Here is a 7,284-nt window from a genome sequence, read left to right as displayed (position 1 = left end):
GGCTGGATTTGAACTCAGGACTTCCTGAATCCAGGGCCAGTGCTTTATCCACTGCACCACCTAGCTGCCCCCAAAAGGTTTTCTTTCTATCTAGCTAAATTTGCCTCTCATTGCCTACACTCATTGCTCCTCATTCTGTTCTCTAAAGCCAAGCAGAAAAAGTCTAATCCCTCTTCCAACATAGTCATCAAGTGTTTGAAGACAGCTATGATATCCTGCCACCCCAACCCTATCTGCCAGCCTTCTCCCCTCCAGACTAAACATTATCAATCCTTTCAAGGAATATGGCATGGACTCAAGGCCCCTCCTCACCCTCGATCTCTTCCTCTGAACACTTCAACTCATCACCATCCCAAAATTAATATAGTCTGCTTCAATTTCTGACCATTCAATTACCTAAAGACTGAATTTGTTGTTTAAATAAAACCCTCTTAACGGCACAGAGGCATTTTAAACTAATTGGTCATATTTCCCATCTTTGTATTCCAACCCCTAACTCTGGATGAAAAGAATTAGCTCCAGGGAGGAGGGTCTCAAACGGAATATTCATCAGAGAGGCCGCATCACACAGTGGGAAAAGCACATGCTTTGAAGTCAGAAGACGTGTTTGGTTCCTATCTCTTCCTTTTTCCATCTCTCTGACTTGGAGTCATTCACTTCATTTGCCAGAACCTCAGTTTCCTAGTCTATAAAATGGAGAGCGTAATACCTGTAATACTTACCTCATAATACTATTAGACTTAACTGCCATAATGTATATAAAACATTTTGTTTTGTAGCTTTCACTAAATATAGCCATTTGCCTTATTCTAACAGATCTATGGAATACAGTATTTTCCCTGGGTGACATGATATTGTGAATCAGCTGCTAGACCTGAAATCAGAAAGTTTTGGGACCAAATCCTGCCATTGACATTTACAAAAAAGTTTCTTAACTAATGTAAGCCTCAGTTTCCCCTCATGTAAAATGAGGATCACAATAATGGGTAACCCCTTGTTGTCTTGAAGATTACTTTTCAGTTATGTTATTGTGTCTTAGGTCCTTTTCCTGGAATGAGTTGAACCAGAAGTCCTGTTTACTGAGGTCCCTTACAGGTGGAAAATCCTATGTTTCTGTGAATAACTGCAGCTCCTACCTCACAAGGTAGGAAATAAGTCTCAGATGAAATGATGTACAAAAAAAATGCTTTACAATATGCTTTCACTAGTAAAGAAACTCCTGTGTGAGGACATTCCCTGTACCAATGTAGCTTCAGCACCTTCTCTTGAACTAATAGTCTTAGAGAATTGCCTGGAACCCTGAAAGTTTAAGTGATTTGCCCAGGGTTACACAACCAGTAGGTGTCAAGTGAGACCAGAGCCAAGGCCTTCCTGGCTTTGAGGCCCGTTCTCTGCTCATTATAGAACTGCCTCTCTGTACTAACATCAATGCCACCCACCATTACTAAGAATTCAAACAACAGAGCATTATCACTCTGAAAAGAGTAAAAACTGCCTCTCTAAGTCTTCTGAAATTTCTATCTCATACTTAGTCTTTGAATCAAAAGACCTATATTTGAGATTTGCCCCGATACTTATTTTCTGTGTGACCTTGGGGAGGTCCCTTAAATTCTTAGAACCTCACCTTCCCCATCTGTAAAATGGGGATATCAATAATAATAATAATAATAACAACAACATGATCTACTGTGATGGACTATATTCTTCTCACCAATGCAATGGTACAGAAGAGTTCCAGGGAACTCATGATAGAAGAGGATCTCCAAATCCAAGAAAAAAAAAAAGAACTGTGGAGTATAGATGCTGAATGAACCATACTATTTCTTTTGTTTTTGGTGCTGTTGTTTTTTTTTTCTATTTTGAGGTTTTTCATCATTGCTCTGATTTTTTCTCTTATAACAGGACTAATGCAGAAATAGGATTAATGTTATTATGTGTATATATATATATGTGTATATCTATATCTATATCGATATTGACATCCTATATCAGATTACCTGCTGTCTAGGGGAGAGAGGAGGGAGGGGGGGGAGGGAGAAAAATCTGAAATTGTAAAGCTTGTATAAACAAAAGTTGAGAACTATCTTTACATGTAACGGAAAAAATAAAATACCTTATATGTAAAAAAAAAAAAAACCAAAAAACATTACCGTAGTTATTTTGTATAAGAAAACTTGAATAGGGGCAGCTAGGTGGTGCAGCAGATAGAGCACTGACTCTGGAGTTAGGAGGACCTGAGTTCAAATCCGGCCTCAGACACTTAACACTTACTGGCTGTGTGACCCTGGGCAAGTCACTTAACCCCAATTGCCACACACACACACACAAAAAAAAAAAAAAACTTGAAGATAAGAAAAGAAAATGAAAAATTTTTTTAAATTAAAAAAAAAAAATAACAACAACAATAGCATACTATCTAGCCCTGTCTTTAATTGTTTCTCCAGCTGCTCTCATTCTGCCTACAGCCAGTGAGAGTAGAGATAAAAAGGCATTGGGCAGCTAGGTGGCACAATAGATAGAGCACCGGCCCTGGAGTCAGAAGTACCTGAGTTCAAATCCGGCCTCAGACACTTAACACTTACTAACTGTGTGACGCTGGGCAAGTCACTTAACCCCAATTGTCTCACCAAAAAAAAAAAAAGCATTAAAATTCACTTCAAGTTTACCAACATTTATTAAGCACCTACTATGTCCAAGGTAAGGTGCTAGGTCCTGAGGGTACAAAGATGAAAACAAAACAACAGAAAAAAAACAAAATCAGTTCCTTGCTTCAAGAAGGTTACTTCAGTAGCTTCCCTAAAAACTTGTTATCCACCAACTGCCACCCCCTAACCCTACCCCTGAATTAGAGACAAAGAGTATCCTATTAATTCAATTCAACAAATATTTATTAGTGAAATTCAAATTTCTTTTATTGACCATTTATGAGAGGATGCAGATATCGCTTAGAAGGGAAAGGTCAAAACAAAATTGTGAAAAGTTTCAAATGTTAAATATTTTTAAAAGATAAATAGTTTACATCTTTCAAGTGCATAAGCATTCCAAGCTAGGCTGGTAAAATGTTGTTTAGTAAACTTGCTAGTAAAGCAGGTTGGTACTTGTTTTAATGAAAGATGAACCTGCTTTCATGAATAAATTTTGAATTTGCATATTAAATGCAAACCCAAGTGTTACTTGGGTTCCTTAAAAGTTTATTCTCCACTAATAAAAAAAAAAGTTTATTCTCTCAACTAGTTTATTTCCTCCCAACAATTTTCTTTACTCACCTTATTTAACAAAGCCAGTCTTAATGCTTCAAAGAAAAACAACTTCAACCCAGTCAATGTCTGAATTATTCACAAACTGTAAAATCAGTGAGATCCAAATTATTGAGATTTGATTGCATCCCATTGTGCATTTTTCTTGACTTATAAGGCCCATCTCAACTACCCCTTTTCTAATAGAAAATCCACTTGGCCACAGTGATAACAACATAACATCATGACCTTGGGTTTGTGTCAAAGTGTCATTTCCCAGAATAGGAAAGAAGAAAGTGATGACTTTTTCTTTTTTAAGGGCCTGGGGTCTGGTGGCCTTAATTCTGCCAACATTTTGAAGAATTGGAGTGGGTTCTGAGAAAATCAAGACAAATGATTAAGAGGCTGAAGGAACTGACTTTAAGAAAAACAGATGAGATGAATGGTGGGGAGTTCACTAAATAATGACTATAGACGAGGTAAGATAACCTCTAGAGGATTAAAAAGGAATAAATATCCAGAAAGAGTTATTTCGAGAGATACCCTTTTGTTCTACTGTGGGGAAAAGTTTGTATGCCATGGCTTGAAATTTAAATAAAAGAAGGAAGATAGGGTAAGAGGAAACAAAAAGACAATGATTTGTTTTCATGAAAAATGGTTTCCTAAGCAAAGAAATAAAAATTGAGGTACTTTATTCTAAAGTGATTCAAGTCTGAAGTGAACATACCAAAGGCAACAATGCACCACAATCCAGAGATGGTAGTAGAAATGCTCTAATTAGCCTAATAGCTTGTTTCCTCCATGAAACTGAACCAAGGAGTCATTGGCAGCAGATTGGTCATAGATTTATGAGGGATTTCCGGGTGGATCTCAATTAGTGTACTGTGTTTATTGATCAGTAGGTTTATGTTTTTATATTAATTTTTGTTATTCTTCCACTCTTGAGTTGAACTGTCTCAACCATGATAATTAGTAACAGCTTGGGGGTATTTGGGCAAGCAACAATCTCCTCGACCTCCATTAGTGCTCCTCTGTCTACTGTGCTTCTCATCCTCTTCCTGACCACTTAAGGTGCATGTTTCCTAAGGTTCTAGACTCGGCCGTCCTCTTCTGACACTACATTCTCAACTTTGCAATCTCATTCATTCCCCGAGCTTGAACTGAACAGCCTTCAGAATCTTTATTTCCATCTTGGACTTCTCTTTTGAGCTTCAGATTTCCACCTGTATGTTCTACCTGAACCTCACACTCAACACGTCTGAAATGAAACTCATTTTCTTTCCTCCTTGACAAGTTTCTTTTTCTGATGTCATTATCTCTATTAGTGGCACTACCATTCACCCAATCTTCCATTTTCAAAAGTCTGGACTTGTCTTTAACTCTTCCTCTTGATTCCTTCTCATATGAAATTCATTAATGTAGTTCATTAAGTACTAAAGTCATACATTGGCCCTCACCTGTTTAGACTATTGAAATAACCTGCTAATAGGTCACCATTCCACCACTCTTTCTTTTCCTATACATCCTTCAAACTGCTGTTGTTCTGATGCTTCTTATTCAACAATTTGGTCACCTCACTCCTTTTTTAACTGCCTACAGAGGAAAGGCCTATGTTGCATACCTTACAAAGCCCCCTGAAACTGGAACCAACCTAAGCTTCAAGTCTGGTACACTCTAATTAAACTAGGCTGCTCTCTGCATCTCCAAGGCACACTTATTTCCATCTCTGTGTCTTTTTCTTTCTGCCTAGATGTTATTAGTGAGAATTGCCTGTTAAATTTTTGCTCATACTTTAAAGCTTGATTCAAATGCCCCTTCTCCATGAAGTCATCCGTGATCTTTCCTGGGACCCCTATGAGTAATAACTTTTCCCTCTTAGGGCTCGCATAGCAAGTTGGTTTTGCACCTCTCAAATGTACTTAGTGTGTAGCATTTTATATTGTGCTTATATATTTCTGCATATCATTATCACCTACTATGTAGCACAGTGGATAGAACTTAGGCCTTCCTGAAGAAGAACCTGAAGAGGTCAAGAAGCCTTGAGTTTAAATCCAGCCTCAGACACTTAATAGCCGTGTGACTCTCCCTAGACTAAGGGATTCTATCTGCCTCAGTTTCCTCAACTGTGGCATGGGAATAATATGGAAATACAGGTTGTGAGGATCAAGTGAGATATTTGTAAAGTTCTTAACACAGTGCCTGGCACAAAGTAGGTGCTTAAAAATACTTATCTCCTTCCTCTTTCCTTTCCTTTTTTTCCCTTTTTTTCATCCTTTCTTTCCTTCTTTTCCTTCCTTGTTTTTTTTCTGTCTTCTTCCAACCTTTTTTCTTTCCTTTTTTTCTTTCTTCTATTCTGACTTTCTAACTCCACCTAAGACCAAGGCTTTTTTCACAATATCACATTGACTCTCAAGTCTCAATTTCATAACTTGAAAGATGGTAACAGAATCCAAAAAACAAATTATCTTCCAAGTGACAACAGGAAACAACACATTTTCCACCTCAGCATGAATCTTTTAGGCAGGTAGAGCTGTGTAGCAGACTACCCAATATTCAAACCTGACAGGGACCCCATTGCACTGATTTAGAAATGAGTATGTTCTCATCTAAGATGTTAAGAACTTATTCTGGTAGATTGGAAAGGACAAATCCCTGTTTTAACTCCAAAATGGATGCTGTTTGGCCTTCTTACTTCACTCTGCCACAGGTTATCTGTGTCTGCAGAGCAGACTCTTCAGACGATTTAGCAAAGCCCTGCCCGATCTCACTCTCTGCTTGGTGCCATCCTGCTGCTGCCCATCTCAGCTTCTCTCCATCTCAGGGAGCCCCACGAAGATGTCAACACACAAGCGTATAAAGTGGCTTTTGAAATCTGAATAAGCACTCAGCTATCATCTCCCAAATTGTGGTTCATCATGATAGAAATTAGGAAGAGATCACTTTCTTATTCTATTTTATTGGCAAAAATCCTTCATGGTACCAAAACCTTTCTATAATAAGATGTCATCGGAGACAATTGTCTCAGAAGATGGTCTCGAGTTTGATTGCAGGCTCTGCAGACACCAGACAGTAGGAATGCGATGCTTAACCTTCTTCACTTATTGCCTGCTGATGTACAAATATAGGATTTGGCAATTTCCCCTAAAGCCTTAGCATCTCCTTCTAGATATGCCCACTCTGGGAGGTGTTGGAAAAGCAACTTTCCAGGGGCACCAGGGCACAGAGGAGTACAATAGAGCTGAAATCACAGCCAGGGTGTGTGGCTGCCTCATACATAATCAGCCTACAAATGCACTCTGATGCACCCCCATGCTACGGTTGATCTTTGGACTCCTCACCACTGAAATAAAAAGCAACCCCACCAAATCCTCATAAATTCTGAAAAGAAGCAGCTGGTAGTCAAAAAGACACCTTAATAACAAGAAAGAAAATAAAGCCATTGCTGGGCACAAAAAAGGCTTATAAGGAATTATTGCAGAGAATAGGGATCAGTTATATTTTTATATCATGCAAATCTAGAAGAGGGGAGAATTTAGCATCAGAAAACTCCCTCTGAAACCTAGCAGAGAGCTAACACTGTATCACAATAGTCAAATGATCTTAAGATGTTCCTGAGTCCCCCATGGAGATATAGAATACTGTTCATCTCACCTCTTAGGAAGATGGAATTTCAATTTAAGAAAATATGTTTTAACACTCAGTTTCTATATAATGGGGCCAGAGCCATAACTAGTAATTGTTGTCCCTGGGGCAAGTTTAGTTGGTGGTGAGGGATGGCAACATGATACAGAGCAAAAAGAGGGAAGTTGCATTTGGAAAGTGGTCCGGCTCTTCCTCCCATAGAGTACACGTGGTACTCCCCTGGGGGAATGGGAAAAGGGAGCCCCATGATTGAGGTTTAAAACACTATATAACTGAAGGTTTTAAGGATCCAGTGACCCTTGAGTTAGGTAGTCAGATGAGTAAATGTTTGACATATTGAAGTTGGGGAATCAAAGCAAAGGGCACATTCCAAAGAAAGGGAACAGATAGAACTAAATTGGCATGA

The sequence above is a fragment of the Dromiciops gliroides genome, chromosome 4 (genome assembly GCF_019393635.1).
Source record: "Dromiciops gliroides isolate mDroGli1 chromosome 4, mDroGli1.pri, whole genome shotgun sequence".
Taxonomy (NCBI): domain Eukaryota; kingdom Metazoa; phylum Chordata; class Mammalia; order Microbiotheria; family Microbiotheriidae; genus Dromiciops; species Dromiciops gliroides.
The sequence above is the reverse complement of the archived record's forward strand: the minus strand, read 5'-3'. Positions refer to the sequence as shown.